The sequence below is a fragment of the Anopheles cruzii genome, chromosome 2 (genome assembly GCF_943734635.1).
Source record: "Anopheles cruzii chromosome 2, idAnoCruzAS_RS32_06, whole genome shotgun sequence".
Classification (NCBI taxonomy): Eukaryota; Metazoa; Arthropoda; class Insecta; order Diptera; family Culicidae; genus Anopheles; species Anopheles cruzii.
This window is the reverse complement of record NC_069144.1, coordinates 32,625,020-32,645,148: the sequence shown is the minus strand read 5'-3', so window position 1 is coordinate 32,645,148 and position 20,129 is coordinate 32,625,020.

Sequence of the window (20,129 nt, the reverse complement as noted above, 5' to 3'; positions counted from 1 at the left end):
TCAACATTGTGTGCATTCTTTTCGCATGCAAGTAAAATCGCATGAAAAAACCACGTTTTTTCATCTAAAACATCGAAATCAAAATTTAGTTCATTTTGAAAGATGTTATTCATCTAATTTAATCTAAGCAAAAAAGGCATGTCACAGAGCTAACCCCTAATAATTTCGATCATACTTCTAAAAAAACGTGGTTGAGCTGAACATAAATGATTTCATTAAAGTGAACGACGAACGTAGACCACGAAAATCTACGCAGAAGTTTGCAGAAGTAGATCAAAAGCAACGCAGAATAAGCGAAATTAAAATTTTATTGAAAAACAAATACAGTTTGAAGGAACTGGTTGAATTGACAAGGAGAATGGAGCGAAAAGAAGGCAACTATGAGAGAGTTAACTTACTAGGTGTGTGCGTTGAGAACTGAAATTTTAGAATGATGGTTGTACCTGCCGATTGGGACCTCGCAGTTTTGCTGTTCATGCATCATTACCTTGTGTTGATATCCGGTAAATGATTTCAGGTCGAAAAAAAAAATATTTCGGTTTGCAACCCATCTTTGAAAGGGTTAGACCATGCCAACTTTTGTGCCTGAAAATGACGTTTTGCGGGGATTATTATTTTTCTGTCCCTGTTGAAGAAAACTGCTTCGGAATCGCACCAAATGCTTGTCGGGACTTGGTTTTGGAAGATCGGTGTGCTTTGAGTGGTTTAAAAAACTTCAAAATGGCGATTTTGACTTAACAAAAAAAAGCGTCGAAGGACTCCAAAAAACGGACTTTCTGATGGGACAGAAAGGTGTGGTCTCAACGCACACACCTAGTATTAGACGCTTGCTCAGAGCATCACTCGAGACAAGTGAAAGTTCTAAGATGCTTGTAGTATCGAAAAATGGCTAATTTGATATGTATAAGCGCGTGTATCACAGATAAAATGTTGAATTTGATCGAAACACATGCAAGGAAAACAAACAAATTAAAATAGTCCGTAGACTCTTCTTAAAACCATCAGTGTACACCTATCACAAATTCCCCACTGTCGCCTAATTTGACGTAATACCCGAACCGCCGTTCGGACTTTCTTACCCTCCGATTCACTCCGGCTCGAGCCAAAGCTCTTGCAATAAACAAACTTTAACAACAAACAATAGACGGTACGACTGCTTTCTGTATCGAGTGCGTGCTGTGCGACAAGTTAACGTTCAAATTTGAAGGTTGAAATAATCTTTGCACTCAGCTGTTTCATTGTTTTTAGTCGCTTCACTCGTTTCTATCATCTTTGTGAGTTTTTCGATAAACCACACTTATCATATCCTCTTACGGCTAACGAATCTTCAGGTTCAATAAAATCCTTTGGTTCTTGACATTCTCGTTTGTCACATGACATTTGTTTAGAACCCAGTGTCGGAGCAGATGTTGCCATATGATAGTTGCTTCAGTGGAGTTGCGAAAGTGAATAAGATGGAAGATCAAAGAAGTCAGGCGAAGTAGGTTGTATTTCTTTGGCTTGTGCGTGGCCTTGACATTCAGGTGTGGTTCGCGAGGGTTTTAAACAAATGGCATTCAAAATTAATGGCTTGTAGCAATGGCAGTGAATCGTAGCATAACAGACGCATACGTAACCGCCTTTGCCTAACTAAAAAGCAGACATTCCCAGCTTGCGATGAGGATGCTTTTGAGGAACAATAGGGAGCTGCTAACATGGAAAATTGTGAAGAAGTTACGGAACAGGATCTTTCTACGAAGTAAGGCAGTTAGAGAGAATACAGTTTTATTAAATTAGAGATTTACGCGGAATGAAAACGTATCAAACACTAGGGATAAAGTTTTTCACACAGATACGTATTGTTAATTTTTTGGTCGATGGTCGAATGATTGCGACCTAACTATCTGGTAACTTCTGTTCGATAGTAACTAGTTTTGTCCCGTATTTCAGTTGCATTATTTTTTTATGTTTCATTTATTGTTTTAGAATTTAACAAAAAAAAGTATATACTGGTAGAACTCAACACTCATGTTTCAAACTGTCGTCTTTCGCATAGAAATCGCAGAGGATGATCTACGGACGAACCACAACAGTCCAACTGATTTGACTGAACACAGCTCTTCGAAATAACCACAGCAGCGTTCGAAACTAATGCAACGTTTCGATGGTTTTGCATATTTTCTCTTTGTTTATTTTTTCTTATTCGTTCTATGTTACTAACGGTGAGGCGTGGTGGACGGCCTTGCTGAAGGCAATTTTTCAACCTCGTTTTAAGCTCCAAAGTTGAACCGTTCAATTTTTTTACAAGACGGTGGTTAAAGGGGTTTTTTTGCATACTTTGAGATGTGCACTACTACGCGCTGCCACTAGGGCGAGCCATTCACTTTATCGCTCTGGTGTCGTACACACACAGTGCTACTAGAACACCTTGCTTTGCAGAATAGGGGACACAAACCAAACAACGAAGATAATTTTGAAATCCGTTCTGGCTGGTTTTATTAAGGTTTTATTATGGCGTATGAAAAACTTGGATACAAATACAGAGTGAGTCTTTTTGTAATACCTCATCCTTTCCCATCATGCTATTATTGTTTCCACAAGCATAACTTTCATTGTAAACATGAAAGTAATTCGCCCGATGGTCATATTTTTAGAATTTGTTTTGTTCTTGAAGTGATAAACTTATTGGACAACTCAGTACGTTTCCTTGAAGAAAATGTAATTGGAGTAGTCCCAATAAAAATAAATATATATATTTTTTATACAGTCAGATCATTGCATGACTGTTCATTGTCTGGTGTGACAAGATGAGCACTGTAAACAACATTCACTTCAGGTTTCAGGCAACATTAGTACATTGATTCCCGCCAATGTTTCCGATACAAGAACCGAAGAAGCTGAGCTTGTGAAAGCTTTTTTTGGGGTTGGAACGCAGCACATGGAAATGCACATGCCACGTGTTGATTGCTTTCGCCGTATATACAAACCACATCAAACACTGTAGGATTTGGTCTTCATTTGGTGTATTTTATTCATTTTGAATATTTTGGAGTGGCATACTTGCGAAACTTGATTCAGTCACCAACTTAATGAAACACGCCAACGGATTGCCTGCCCGAATCATTGTAGTTCGAATGGCTTTAACTAAAATTTTAATTCGTTGCACTCGAATATTCGTTGCACTAGCTATCTTGCAGTTGCAAAAGCCGTAGTGTGTGACTGAAATATTCGTTGCATGTCGGGAACACAATGAGAAAAGTTTCAATTGGTTCAATAAATTTTATAGAGTTTCACATGTTTTCAATAATTTTAAGCCTTTTCTCCAATTCAGTATGCAATCGCAACTTGCAACTCTTTTGCAACATGAGCGGTCAATCAGATCAAATGTGGCAAAGGACAACCAAGAATGGGCCACCTATACAAAAATGGTTTTCAGAGAAAAGTAAGATGGCGAGCAAGATATCCAGAATGCTATGTTGCAAAACCGGCTGTTCGCAGTGAATGGCACAGAAACCTGTTTCATATTGCCACAGTTTAATACTGCATTCAGTCTCATATGTTTCGTTTCGTGCGGGTTTGCCCTAACTTATTCGACCAGATAGCATTTGAATAGAATAAAAGTTTGAAGCTTTTGAAAATGACAGAGGACATGGATATAAGAAGCGCTTAGGCATTCAAAAAACCATTACATCATGCTGGAGGCAAAAACGAGTTAGGTATTATTGTGACAATATGTTTCATTGACTAAGTTACATTAAAATAACATACAAACTGCAAAGGTGTTAACAAAGCACTCAAATCTGTGCTATTGTTGAAGCAGCATGTAGGTTTGATAAGACTATTGTTATTGTTGAGTGACCCAAAATTGTTTCCCCATCGCTTTATGTAATAGTTTTATCCACTACAAACAGAATCGAGCAATGTCCGAAGGGTACCTTGTTTAGTTTGTAAACGTGCAGGTAGCAAAACATTTCAAGTTACGCTTGGTAGCCGGTTGTAACACGTGAATGACCTACATGAAACATGCATGTGAAATTCCATATTCTACGTTCATTCATGCATCCTAGCGCAAAGGAATGCGAGACTGATCAATAAACATTGTGCCACCCAGGAAATGGTTCATCATCAAAGATGTCAAAAGTCGGCCCTCAACAATGGTCCAACAAAATAGAAACTACTATGGTCACATTAATTCGCAGGTTTGTTAGTCGTTTTTTGAGGCTCGTCGAAGTAGGAGAAAACGGTTGTCCGCCTAGAATGTTTCTATTGGTGTTGATTTTCTGTGGTACGAAGGACGAAACGCTTTACTGGGTTTCGTGTGCAATCGAATTGGTAGCCCATTTATAAATAATACCGTTTCCGTTGCATGAGAAAATTTAACGTGGCTTCAACGGGGTCATGCATGAAGTTCAGTCACCCCTAGTGATGTTGGTGTGAAGATATTGGGGAAATCGACTTATCGACTTAAAAAAATGTTTCAATGTGAAACACTAACGTAGAGAAAGAGTCTTGAGGGTTAAAACAAAGGATAATTTTCATAAATTTTATATTTTATATGATAAAATCTAAAGCAGAACATGCGTGCTCCATTTTTGTGCAATTTACTATCACCGTCAAGTGAATGCGATTAACGTGAGTCGTAAAACCCTAGAGATAACATTGTCCTCAATCTACAGAGATTAGGCTAAATTTTAATAAGGTCATTGTCACTGATGCTTGACATATTAGCACAAGCTCTTTATACTTATACTTTATACTCTTTGATAAAAACATTAAGCATGGTAATGCGTACGGGGTCTGGAATGAAACCATTCACTGACACATACTCGGGTTTATTTACTAACAGGTTTGGTTTGTAACTAGGTTCAACTAGATTGTTGAATCGCGCTGCTTTTGGTGACACAGTTTTGCCTTTAAGTCTAAATGATAAGTATTTATTCCAATTTTACTGCGATTCGGTCTAATACTTCCGGCACTATACGGCCATTTTTGGTTTTGACACATCCTGTACTTACTTGCTTATACTTACTTGCTTGTTTAGTGACTTACTTCTTCTTCTTCTTCGCGAACACCGCTGAGCGAGAAACACGTTCGAATTCGCCAAATGGTGGAATTGGCTCAAACTTTAGGTTTTTCAGAACTTCATCTGCTGCTCGCGAAGTGTCTGGACGAGCGTTATCGTGTTGCAAGATTACGGTACAAAAATGAATCCAACACGTTCCTTGGTTTTTCCAATTTGGTTTGCGATACGCTGTTTAGGGAGTGATTGGCCGATAATTTTGAATCTAATCTTCAACGGGTTAGCGACGATTATCGTTCGAGGTAATGATTGGACGTCCGCTGTGTGTTTTTTCCACAATTTAGGCTTTTCCAGGATGCAATCACGAAATTTTATTGCCCATTCGATTCAGGCCAGACCTATCAACAGTGTCGTCACAATGAACAGTCTGTAAACGTCATTATAATTTCACTAATATTCGGTTTCTCAGCATTTGAAAACTCGCATATCACTAGAACACCATTCCATACTTCCACCACTCAAAACAAACTGAATGGAAGCAACGGCATCAAACTACGCAGGCATGTATGTACTTTTACTTAAGCATGTAGAAATAGTACTTTTACATGCCACCAAGCCAGCTGCTGAAGCCTACAGCTGCTACAACCTTGTGTGCATTGCTTATGAGTATGTCCGCGAATGATATTGTTTCGGTGAAGTGCTACTCAAATGTAAATGGATACTTCTTAATCTACGTATTGATTGTATTGTAGATGTATTATTAGATTTGTGATATGATAAGTTGTTTGATGATGGCAATTGAACTTTTAAAGCCACAAAGGTAATGACATCTGAAGATTCTATGAAATGGATTCTTGAAGCATTCAATCCCTGTTAATACTAAAGGATTGAGGGAGTCTGTTGCATGATCATTATTTATTATACCTAGACATGCCTAGTGTAGTCGTAACGGCAGCCGTATGCCGTATCTAAACTGTCAATTGCTTCGGATTGGAGTTAGATTCACACTTCGTAATCGATACCTATAATACACAGAGCCGTAAATTTAGAACCGTAAAAAAATATCGCTACTTCCTATCCACAACTCAGCGTATGGCAAACTATTTTTTTCCCGATATGTGCTTATGTTTGGTTTGATTAATGCTGCCCTCAAAAGCCGCATTTTTTCGTGCGGTAAGTAAGATCAATAAAAGCAATACACAACGGCGATGAAGCGAGGAAAACGAGCATCAGCAAAACATTGCATCGATCGTAGTGGAGACGCCATAAGAGGAGGTGAATATAATGTTTAAAAGCACCTAAGCAGAAGCAAAATAAACAATTCTTTAAGGCCCAATTGAACCCCAGAAAAAGTACAAAAATTTGCTGACGAATAAAACGAATCAAATACTGGTGCAGTAACAACATTCTTTGGACTTAACTGCCAATTGAGTTTGACGAATGCCAAGCACGCGATGAACGTAGCCTAGTGTTTCAGTTCAAAAATTCAGTCTAGTGTGGATCAGTTGGCTTTTGTGCAAAGTTTACCAGTGGTAGTATCATCTATTATCCGCGAAGGATGAATGGTAGCGTTCGCTCTAACTCCGTCAGCAGCAGTCGTTTGTTCTTGGCGGAAGTCTTCACTTTCAAATGGAGCTATTCTGCAGTGGAGTGGGAGCTGGAATGGAGTTCGTACTGTGTATTTTGTGAATACCTTTGCAATCGTACATGTTATTATCAAATTATCACTGTGTCTGATGGACCAAACACGATTTCAACAACACGAATCAACATCTGCTCGCACATTTTAAATACCCTTTAACAGTTTAAAAGATGTGTGTATTACTTGTAAAGATATGCTAGTCGTTAGTTTCTGTTCCAATTGATATGAATATAAGTGGAATACCAAAATGTGTCTAATATAATCCGGTAAATTTTAAAGCTGTTTCTCGCATGGTTGCACAAAAATTTTACTCACACACAAAACAGTTTGACATCTTTCGACTCAAAGATTGTTGACTCTTGCAACATTGTGGAAGCTTGTATCTTATAAGAACACAACACTACATGTCTCCTCAAAATACCAGTAGATTAGCTGCAGATTTATATTTCATACAGTACATTGCTAGCAGCAGATTTACATTGGTCTGAAATTTTTGCATATTTAACTATTCACAAATAAACATTCATACGATTACACTTACGTGTCAAATTTCATATTTTGCTTTTTCTTCTTCTTATCCGGGAACAACCGCCGAGCGATCATGGTCTGCAACAAAGGCAATATTAACCTTCTGTTGCTTTCTGTGGTATTCCCTAGAACACCTCAACAACCAATTGAAACCAATTTTGTTTGGAAATACAGAAAACAATAGAAAATTAACATTGTCTATGTTGCAGGCCAAGACCGCTCGGGGCTTGTCGTTCCGAATAAGAAGAGAAGATTCTTACGCAAGGAATAAAATATTATGGGAATTACCTTGCGTCTATGCACGCTACCATTTCATGCCATGATTGAAGCAACACACGATTGAACTTGTGCTTTGCTGCACAAGTAGATTGAAGTACTTTACGTAAAATTAGTATTGACATTTTCCAGCTAGCATCAAACAGGGATCCTGTAAAAAACTCAGTATAATCAATCGATATAGTAACCAGTCTTTTAGTGTATGTAACAAGTCCTTTAGTTTGTATAAATTCGCATATCATCAATAAAAAATGAATATATGATGATTAATCAACGAATAATATGATAATGAACAAAAATTGTTAATAAATGATACACAATGAAAACGTATTTGTATTTCTATCTAGTGCATGGAATAGAACAGCAAAGGTAGGAATATAAAAAAATAATCAAAGCAAGTATAGTACTATATAATTGTTCATACCGTCATCAGTATGATAAATATCCTTTCTTTCATTTATCCTCTCTGATGCAAACAATTATTTTCTACGAATGAATCATTTTTGGAATAATCTGTTAGAAGTCCTTGGGATGAGTTGAAGCAAAATCGAGAGATACCAACAGAGGGTAGAGTGTTAGATGCAAATGGAGAGACAGGACGACAAACTGAGAGACATCTCACGGTCGGTGAAAGGTAATTGAGAGAAAGAGTCTGCGATATAAAGGGAGGGTTGGGAACGAACAGTGAATGAATGTAAAAGAGAGTTTCTAAAAATAGTCTCTTCGAATCTTAGCGACAACATTTTTCCCACAACGTCATTCCCGCCTACACATTTCTAGCATTTTACTACTGGAGCGATGGATTGAGTCTAACGATGAGCTATTTAAATGATAATAAAAAGGACTTTATTTTCCGAACCAATACGTTGCTGAGCATAAAATGTTCTAGGACCATCCAAATTAGATTAGGTGAATTTTATTTCGAGACCACTTAGAAACGTTTGGTCCTATTCGATGTAAACTATATTTATGTATCTGCTAGTGTCTTTCCATTACTAACAATCATTACTATTATCTGATCGCGGTTTCCAAGTGTATTCATGATACGATGTGAAGTCATGGAGACGCATGGTGGTAGATACTCGTCTTATTGCAAATAATTACGAAATGATAAATGAACCAAATTAAATTAAATTTCTTGATGTTAGTTGCTATGCTAATTGTTATGATAATAAACTAGAGATGTATAAACACACAATAATTTCTTTGAAAGCACCATATTGAAGCTTTAGTGTATGAAACGTACGATCGACCTCCATGCGATAAACTTCCGCCGATGTGTAGATTTCGTAAAGGTTTGTTTGAAAAGAGAAGCGAATTTCCGCGCATGAGCGGAAACGCTGCGGTCCTCTCATTCATAAGTGTTCTGTCGCTTGTTCATTGACTTCTTTGGCTCGAAGAAAGCAATTTTCCAGCATTTTTCATCTAATGTGCAATTTGATACATGCATCTTGAAATATGTATGTGTATGCACTAAATGGAATAAGATAATACCGACTACTATTGTGTGAACTCGTCCTAACAGTACCTTAGAGAAGTAGCAACTGTTATCGTCACCAACTCGGGTATCTGCCTTCTACGTGGCACTGTTATTGCGCCAATGACGTCATACGGAGACCTGTTTGTGGAGGCATGATAATTGCGATTTTGCATCGTGCTTGAACACTAACACTATGAAATCTATGGGGTTGTATGGATAAAATAGATAAAAAATCCCTACTACGCCAGCAGCGAAGTTCGTGTCGAATCGGACGCCTTTAGCTGTGTAACCCTGCGTCCACACTTACAGTAAATGGGGAAAAATGTATGTAGGCCCAGCAAAATTCACTCATTTTTGTTGGACATCCGTGAGCTACTTTGAGTTGCCGTTGAGTTCCTCTTGCTTATCGGTTATTTGTACCGATTCGGGTTGAGAGGCCATATTTTTCAATTTGACAGTTGGTACGGGCAACTTTTTTCGATGTCCAAATTTTTGGACAGCATTTCGAGAGCGGATCAGATTATGACAAAAATGGCAATAGAAAGAGAAGGAAAACATCATTTGTTATTATTTGTAAACGTAGTTTGGTGTCAGCTGTTGTTTACGTTGATTGCAAGTTTGTGAATTTGAGAAATAAGTGCAAATTGTCCTCGGGAAAGATATGTGCGAAATGCGGAAAATAATTTTAAGAACAATTTGGTGAACAAGAAAAAGTCGTTGTTCATGTTATCCGCAGAAAAGAATGGCGAACCATAACGGAATTGTTGAGGAACCACTGCCCAGCTATAGCTACCAATGGCAGCGGTGCGCCAAAAATCTGTTGCGGTCATTCGGGTGAAATTCCGGAACCCTATTCCATCGTTCAGCTGGTCGATTAAATGTAATCCGTGGTGTGTAGCCTCCGCGAGAAGCTCTCGCGTTCCACAACGTCGTGATACACGCAAATACTGAGCGTATGCAACAAGCACAGACGCACCAGCTAAACACATTTTTCGCGATTTAGATTTGTTTTTATTATTTTTAAAAGGCATTTTAATATTCGAAGAAGCCTATTCGCTGCAAAACTACAATTGGCAAAAGAATGAAATGGTGAACTGCCAAATTAAAAACATAAACAAACGAACTGTCATTTCACTCACTGGAGCTCACAGATTTGACGTCTAGAAATTGCTAGTTTGACAGCAAAAAGCTGGCCCAACTTGCTGTAAGTGTGGACGCAGGGTAACAGTGTTTGAATGGAGGCTGAGATATTGACGTCTGTGTATGTGATGATGCTCTGAGCCAGAGAATAATAGTAACTCACGAACTCGTTCGAAAATACTGCGAGGCGAAACGCTACGAGCGATACAAACACAAAATTCATTCATAAAAATTTACTGGAACCTTCAATACCATACCAACTACAGGAGCAGCAGTTGTGTTGAGCCGAATAATACTCTATGTACGACCGTTTTAGACGATTATTGATTTTCAAACGGAAAGCTATCTGTTGATCGAATAGCGCAAGCCTGGTAGCGGTTGCCCCTAGCAGAAACATTATGCACTCAGCTGGTCGATTGGCATCACATTCATTGATTGAATAGATTGCTAAGTCGTTTCAGTCGTAGAGAAAAGCTACAAAGAAAATGACTTGTAAAGCAAAGGTTAGGAAAGCATGAAGACGACGTACGTATCAGTTCATTCACATGTTGTTGTGCTAAAAAACAAAAAAAAGCATCGGAATTGCAAGTTGTGTTTGATTTTGTCTAATCATAAAGCGATAAGCAGTAATCTACCTAATTACCCAATGTAATGTGGTCGGATTTCTTTATAGCCTCACAAGCAAGAGAAGCCTGGAAAGGGAGTAGAACTTAGAACCACGTAACCACGGCTTAAGTTCAGCTTCCAATACATTCAATGATTGGTGAGTAACGCATAAACAATAAAAGTAAGTTATTTCTGTTTCTTGATTGATTGTTATAGCCATAAATTGTGGGAGTAGTTTCCAGTAATTGTTTTAAGTATAATGAGGTTTTTCCAAACAATATGCGATTTCAACCAATATATTCGACTGTAAAGTAACCACAATCGAATGTGTAGAAAAACCACAATATAATGAGTATAATCATATACTGAGATCATATACGATTACATTGTTGAAAAACAGTAAAGCGCGTTCAACTTATTAAAGATATTCGTGGAAAAGCGATACTTCAGACAACATCATTTTATTCCACCTATCCTATATTACGTAACAGACTGACCAATTTCCTGCATAAATGTAACCAATAGAACATTGAACCACGTTTTGTAAAACGCAATAAACTTCTCACGACAAAATCTAACCTGAAGTATATGAACTGAGGGTAGCTAACCGTATTATATATAGCAAGTGCGTAGGACTGTATTAGTGCACATAACTTACAATACAAAGCGCAGACTCAATGAAGATCTCATTTTGATGACGTCATAGTACCGCGTGGGTGGCTAGTACTGAAACGATGACTTTCGCTTACCAAAGCACCCAACATCACGAATAAAGCATATGCTTCGCTATCAAGCTTCCTTCTAATTGTTGTTGTTGAACAATGCTTTTATTTTTTTTGTGTTCGAAGGTTCGTTTGTACTGTTCTGATTACAAGTATATTGAAGCTTATAAATCTTTCTTAAATTCTTCATTAATTAATGCATAATGAATTAAAACTAAAAGTTTAATAAATGTGTAAATGTTGTATTAGCTTTACTTTTTTTTTACTATTTTTTTAAAGTTAACAATATTTAATTGAATTCAATTAGATCTACATTAAGCGTTGTTTTTGTTATGGATTTATTTAAAGTTTACAACATTTCAAATGATCCAAGTATACAAATTTAATAGTAATTTGTACAAATAACTGTACTTTAAACTAAACGCAAAATAACAAATATGCAAATAACTATTCTCTTTGAGTTCTTTTCCACCAGCCATTCTACATCTCTCGATGTATTATCTATATTTATGTTCGCAAGTGCCATAATCAAAAACGCAAAAATGTTGCAGTACCGAAGCTGATTTGGGTTCGCATTCATAATTTCCCTTAGCAACAACAGATTCGTAAGTAGTCACAATAGCTCATTCGTGAGGCCAATGGCATGGTGTAGTCATGTTATACGCCGAACGTCAACCAGCGGCATATTCACGAAGCATTTCCCGCCGATGCCGAAGCAGAGCTTGGTTGAAGTACCACCATTTGTTAGTTCTATAAGGTTATTTGACTGACTGTATGATTTTAAAATCTCAGTCTGTCTGTAATGCAAAATGCTTAAACCTGTCTAAACCAAAATTCGTCTTGGTTTGAGCGTTAAATTCCTTGTTCGATGTGAATCTCATGCCCTAAATCATTTGTTTGCGTTTTGGGAACAAATAATAGTCGCTAGGATGAAAAAATTGAAAGAACGAGAAACGAGCAACTTCGATCGCCATATTGCAGCAGCGTATTCGTCTGTTGACGTCCACGTTCTCGTGATCAGTGTAAATGTCAGGTAGTTGTCTGTTTAGTATACATTGGTCAACTTTTATTGTATCAAACTCAGACTTATAATGGTTTTATGATCGCCCATTATACGTGATGGTCTGTTGGCTCAAAAACATAACATATTAAGTTTTAGAGACACCAGCTTCTTAAAACTTTGCTAAGACTAAGACTTCTTAAGATTTTTCAACACAAGTAGTGGGTATGGGCCATTTTCTAGCAGGGCTCTACATATAGTAGAAGGAAAAGATTTTACCGCTTTTCTTAATTCTCCATCCCCAACCTCTTCCGGAACTACTGTTTAGGCCTGTTCTTCGAAAAGGGTCCTTACACTGACAGTGCCTTCACTTGTCCACCATAGAAGGCTTTTTGACGGCTTGTTTTCGTCTTTGACACATTTTACCATTAACACGAAACGCAAAAGCTCATTAACTTATTAGTTTGAAGCAACGTGCCTAGGCACGTTTTCCAGTACAATTTGGATTAAAAACTAAGTAACCTATTTCGATCTTACAGCGCAGTGCACTCGCTCCCCATCTTTCTTTCGTGTAATGCCGTTCACGGCGGTCCGGAAAGAAATAGAAGAACCAAGGAAAAGTTGATTGAGTTGCTTGGTAAGTCATTTCCTATGGAAGACCCAGCACAGTTCTATCATAGCCATTGATTCATTCTTCCTGCCACAAAAAAACCTAAATGGTCGTACGTCGTTCCCAAGACTATCACAAAATTAACGAAACTGTCAATCGAAATATTCGTGTCGTGTTCTGCGCAACCAACCCAGTTGCACGCTATAAATTAGCACTTTCAGATAGTTGCTCGCAATCGACCATCAATCTAAATCTATTGTCGAAAGTCCCATTCGCTTGACGCTTGAGTATTCCGATTATCATTCCGATGGTTCGAATTCGACTTAAGGTTGCTCAAGATGGCCTCCACCTAATGTAGGTCCATCAGTCAACACCAAAGCCATAGCTGCAGGATCGGAGTCGCCCTCGAAATCGGTACACCCATAATGCAATCGCTTTTCATTCGGTACATTCCTAGTTCCCTTGCCATCAGTTAGTAAGACAGACATCAAACACCTCAATACTGCAATGTCGTTGCAACGAGGCTGTCTATGAGTAGGTCATACTAGCAATCAATCTGTAGCCTTGGAAATTGGGTGCACCATTTCGCCTTTACCAATGTCCAACTTACCTGTGTTCCTGGAAAATTCAAATTACTATGCAGGATACTGCTGCAAATGCGCCCTCAAGACGATAAAAATGTGGTTCAATATTTCAATACAAATCAATATTTCCACGATCACTATAAGAGTGTGATCAATTTTGTTACTAGTTACTAGCAAAAGCGGAAAGTTATACTTGTGAATATGTTTCATTAATAATTCATTTCTCACTTAATTAAACACACTTAACACATTTACGAAATCGCTACAATATTATAGTAATTGCAAGTGCTTTAAATAGTAGATCTAAAACTACTACAATTAAACGGCGAATAAGCGAAACAAGTTTAACCATTTCTGACGTATTTGTTTTCAAAGTTAGTACCGCAAGTATTCAACTTGTGATGTTTGTAATTTTACCATGACAATCATAACCATGTTAAGCTTACCGCACGTGTATTAATAACACATGCTAATGTAACCGACGCGAACGTCGAAGCCACGAAAGAACGTTTCGTGCGGTAATCATATAATACTGACATAATACTCGTGCAAACTGGAAACAAGGTGATCAGCTGCTACCGAGTCAAGTAAACAGCTTTCAATTTTATCGACCTTCTTGGGCGGGTCTGGCGATTGGGTTTGATATGTACATTTATAAGTGAGCTCCGACCACTTTTTATTGCAGAATTTTCGACCTGCTTACGCGATAGATTGTACCTGTTCTTTCCGATTGGACTACAACTATCACCTCGGACCTTGAAAGCAACCGTTCGGCAGTCTGCTCCGTTTTGGTAGGGAGCTCACCTTCAAAGCCGATCGAATTTTCAGCTGCATACGCTCTTGGTGAATGACACCCTTTCCCAAGACAAAAAATACCAATAAAAATGTTTACTGAACTAGATAAAGAAGCGATAAGGCCCATCGCGCTAGTTGAACTTCAATTTCCCATTTGCATTTCAGTAAAATTTTATATTATTTTTACCGTCAAAGGTAGCGAGACTGGCCCTAAAGAGGTCCACTGATTGTTTTTCTTCATAAGTTCAGGGTTTTTTTCTCAAAGAGGACAAATATAGCATCAACTTTGCTGGAAGCTTTACGCTTTCTCAGATGTTCGTGAACTTTATATTGTTGTAGTTATTATCTTTATTAGAGGGTTTTTGAGCTTGAAGCTTCTTTCATCTCTTTTTGCAGGTTTGTTGGTTTATTGTTTTGGATGGTTTTAAATTGTTGGTTTGTTGGTTTGTTGTTTTGGATGGTTTGATGTTTCGTTGGTTTATATTTTGTAGTAGAGATCGGCTTCTTTTAGGTATTGTATTATGGTATTGATATTATCCGAGTTGTTTGCCAGGGCTGCTGGTCGGTCGTTTGGTAATCCTAGCTTTCTTCTCACTCGATCATATGTGAACTCTATAATAGACTAACCAGCTGATCCAAACACGTTTTAAGGGCTTGTAACACGTTTTGAAAGAAATTTTTGAACTTTCTGAAACAACTAACATTGAAAGTAGCCCCCACCCGCTGTTAAGGAAGCTTCGGAGAACTCACAATACGTTGAGGTATCGTTGAAAATGTCATTTAAAATTTTTGAAAAGGTATTGTCACATGTCAGCGACAGACACCGGCCACCAGGCGCCTCCATTGAAAAACACTAGAAATGTCATTTTGGTCGTTTTTTGAATAATGCATGGTTTAAATTGGTTATTTGTTGTCAGTAGCGATCTGAATTAACGTTTTCGTCAAATTTTAGAAGCTTGTGAAACACCACACCTTTCTGTCTCATCCGAAAGTCCGTTTCTTGGAATCATTGGACGCTTTTTATGTAAATGCGATCTTCCAAACACAAGTCCCGACAAGCATTTGATGCGATTCCGAAGTAGTTTTCTTCAAGAGGAGCAGAAATATTATAATCCCCGCAAACCGTCATTTTGAGGCACAAAAGTTGACATAGTTAACCCTTTCAATGATGGGTTGCAAACTGAAATAATTTTTTTTCGACCTGAAATCATTTACCAGATGTCAACACAAGGTATGGACGAATGAACCGCTAAACTGGGAAGTCCTAATCGACAGGTACAGCTATCTTTTTAAAATTCCGATTCTCAACGCAACGACCTGTATTTAGTTTGACAACATTTACGTTTGCAACGTGCGTTTACGTGTAAGACTGTAAGTGGGAATGTAGACAAATTCTTCACTGCCTTAAAATGCGATGCTGCGATACACACATTCGAAACATATTTGTTTGTTGCTGTAGTGACGCAGTAGCAAGTGGAAAGCTCTCCTTGGCTCCTTGGAAACGGTTAGAGAAGGTCACAAAGGATGTTTGCTGACATTTGCGTGAAAAAAGCGAGCGCCAAAAGCGCCATTCCGAGCGCAGGCGAAGCACATTCTCTCCCGCACCGAAAGAGCACGGCCGCCGATGGCGGAGATGCTGAGTTCTTTTGGAGGACAGTATTGTGCGAGAGCCAACCCGAAGGTTCTCGATCTTTCCTCGCGTGTTTGTCGTTTGTCGAACCATCTCTGCGCTCCGCCATCGACATCGGAAGACCGGCTAGCATTCTCCGGCCCGGCCGCAGCTCTTTCGGGAGCCGTTGGAGGAGTTGGGCGCTGAAATAGCCCTAATAGCCGCGGGCGGTTTATAGACCGGTTTTCCGATCCCAACTACCCAAACCGCGGCTGAACCGCTGGGGCACGGCAGAACACGGCTAGGCAGAACGGGGGCCCGAACAAAGGGCAGATCGTTGCTGCGGAGGCCAGCGGAGCCCTGGCGGGGGCGGGGGCTACGCGATTGCAAGGCGGAGGTGGACGAAAACAACTTGTTGTGCCAACCGGTACGGCGGGGTCTCCGTAAGGTCGAGCGCGCGAGCGCGACTTGGCGAGCGTATATTTGTGGTACGGCGCGCGCGGTGCACAGAGGAACGAACGAAATGCCATAATGTAATCTTCCCGATGTGACCGCGACCACCCGCCCGCCCAGCCCGCCCGTCCGCCCGCCTCGACACTGCACGCGGTTTCGTGGTTGCCGGTTCGTCAAAGTGAATGGCGCAAAGTGAACGGCAACGGCCAGCGCACGACGGCGCGGCAGGCAAAGTCACTCTTGGCAGCACCTTTTTGCCGCGTGACTTCGCAGGCTGCTGCTGAAGGCTTCGAAAGTGAACGTCACACCCCGCCACACATTGGTTCACCGAAGAAAACGGAGCCGTCCTATAAACAGAACAAAAACGAGCTCTGCTGTCCAGGTTGCTTATTTTTCTCGTGCATGCGCCTGCGTGTGTGCAGCACGCACGTGTACGTACGAAAGGGTGAAACAGAGCAAAAGAGAGAGACAGAGAGGTGCGTGCGTGCGTGTGAGTTCTGTATCGAGTTCCTCAGCCAGCCAACATGACAAATGTTTCACGCAATCCGCTTCAATTCAAACTCCGGCCTCTGACGGTTGTAGCTTTTTGGAAAGACGCCCGAAAACAGTGGCGATCTCTATGGCCTTCAAGATTAGCATGGGGGGGGTGATCCGCCTCTGACATACCGTCAGGTAGGTTAATTGTTTTCAGTTGATCGTGTCGGTTAATCGAACTGCACCTGCACTGTGAGTAAAAGCCAGTAAATGCTTGCCAGACGTGAAAACTGTCGTGTATGTCAAAACTGTGTGCATCTTAACTTTTTACGATTATTTTGTTAAATAAATAAATACATAAATAAAACCCACCCCGTCGTCTCATATTTGAAGAAACTGTATAAGATATACATGATACATGAGCTTAATGTTATGGATTCTGAACAACATACAAAGCATTTTGGTGTAAAAATCCTTATGCAGTTCATATTGAACCGAACTTAAATTTGATAACCTGATAAGAGTCAACGCAAAGAACCGTAGAGTGAACCGTGAAGCAAAGAACAACTGTGAGCTGGCAGTACATGTTCAAACGGGCAGTCTATCCTCTAGGTAGTCCGTTTCAATGTTTTTAGAATGTAACGGTACGTTACGCGAAGATCGTCGTCGGCAACCAATAAAATCGTTCCACGGATTACGTCTCAAACCTTAGCATTCAGATAACAGCAAGCTGGTGTGTGGCGTGCGAAAATGGTGAGCGGTTTGGCGAGTTCAAAAACACATTATCACCAGCCGTTGTGTTGCGCCCATTTGTTACGATTATCAATGGTTTGGTTTGTGAGGTTTTTGTGCCCTTTTTTTCCTAACCGTTATCAGTAGAAAGTTCAACAACGCTTGAAAAACGGATGCGTTTGCAGGGGGTACGGCACAATTGCTCTTTATGTGATACTTGCATCACAACCCCGACGGTGCCTTCGGTTTACGCCATGTTTTCAACATTTTCGTTTTTTTCGTTCACTTTTGCGTTTGCTGCTTCGCTGATTCTTTTTTTTTTATTATGTCTCCTTCTCTCTCTCGCTGTTTCTTTCTCTGTCTTCCTCTGTCTCCCTTTGCCTATTTCACAATCTCTCCCTTCATCTTCCATTCTGTTCCCTTACCTTACCTTACTGGGTAAAAAGTTTATATTTAATAGTAAAAACATAATAAATAAATTTGGTCTTATCGGACTTCAATTAGCTCGCCCAGCGAATCGCCACAAACCACCGTATCTCCAAACGAACTACATCACGATCGACCGACTGCGACTTTTACAACCGGTTCTGTATCAACCGGCGCATAATAATCTAATACTGAATATCGACACCTGTTCTGCGTATTTCGTTTGCTTATAGTATAGCATTATGCTATTCGCTTACGCGGATACGCAACAAAATTGAAAGTTCAGAACGCCAGGCAAAGATGTGCGAGATCGCCGCGGCATTCGCGAATGAGATACTGTCTGAGCGACCAAATTTGAAGAGCGCCCGCCACTCAGCAGCGGTCGGTGCCACAACAGCAAACTACGCCTGTAGTGGGGTCACGCCGTTGAGTTCTCGGTCGTCCGCCGTCAGTCGCTCTTAGTTCGATCATCGTGTTCATCGTAACTTCAGCGCGTTCGTCAATTCCCATCATTTGGAAGTGGTCGAGTTAGTGCATTAGGCGCGTTTTATCGATGAGAAAAATAAGAGTGAAAAAGTAACGAAAAGTGTGGTGAAGAGATTTACCCATTAGACCATTTAGGGGCCTGTAAGTGCGGCAAAAATCGGCTACTGCAAACCTGCAACGGTACGAATAATTGACCATAGAGAGCTTAGGTAGTAGTAGAGTGCAAATCTTGCATCTGTTGCCGAAACCGACCCAGCAGCAGCAGAAAGTACTGGTTCGGTAACGATCTACCGATTTATCGGCTACGACAGTTAATTAAGTAATTTGAGCACTCTGACCATTTTTCCGTTCGTATGTGGTTGTGCGCTTCGAGTTTTTTTTTGGCTGCCTGGTTTCGGTACAGCAAACGCAGCGTTAATTATCTTCGATTGGCGTGTCGCTGGAACCCAAGGTTATACTTTGCCCCTGCATTGCACGGTTTATCAGCAGCGGCCATAATACGTATACGAGTGGCCAGAGATCAATAAATAGTCCGGTTGTGTTCGATGTTCCGTGCCCGCCATGAAATACAGTTTCGATTGGCGACGATTTTTTGGTGGCTCGCCACATCTACCCTTAGAGACTGCTCCTAGAATCATGTAGTTTTGGTGCAATGCATCCGCGTGTCACAGCGTGCGAACGAGCAATGAACAGGTAGTGGTAATGGTTAGAAACGCGCCCGTTTTCAGAGTCTCCGCCGGTAGCAGATAGTCTCGGTTTGACTGGGAAAAATATATATCAGCCAGAGAACGAACGTGTGCGCGGCTATGAAATGCAAACGCAATATTCGACCGGAGTACGTGACCCCGACAGAAGGAAGAGGTCAGCCTGGTACAGATTATACCAACCCGACCCGACGCACGACGGAGAGCGAGACACAGCATACCCCGGACCCGGAACACAGAGCAGGACTGCAGCTTCGATCTAGAGCCGTAGAGCATAGAGAGTGAAGTGTCCGTTTGTGTGTAGGTGTACAAGTTCCGTACAGTGAGTGACAATCAAAAAAGAGACCACGTATAGTCCGGCGACATCCGACATCGACCGGCCATTGCTGCGTGATACATCGGTCCCGTCGTCCGCGTGAACCTATCGGCATTAGAAAGGCCCGAAACCGTCGTCCTCGCGCAGGTTGGGTGACATAAACGCACTAATAACTACCATTAGAAGGGACAAAATGAGGCAGTACGAACGAAGTGTGACACGCACGCAACGCCCGGGCCGGGCGGAGAGAGTCATTGATCGTGCACTTGGGTCGGACGTTGCACGTAGAATGACGTTGGCTTGGCTTCGGCGCAACCATATTGTGTCCGGTGCAAAGTTCTTATCGTCCAGCGAGTACGAAAATTGCCATTGATACTAGTATCGTGGTTTTAGTGGCCACTGGAACAGTAATTACCCCCCCCCACGATCACAGAACAAATACAGAGACGTGTGGCCATTTTATTACTATTTGCGCCTAACTGGTTCATATCGTTTCAGGATTTTCCATAGTTTCCTAGGAGTGGCGACAGTCAGATTCGGACAAAAC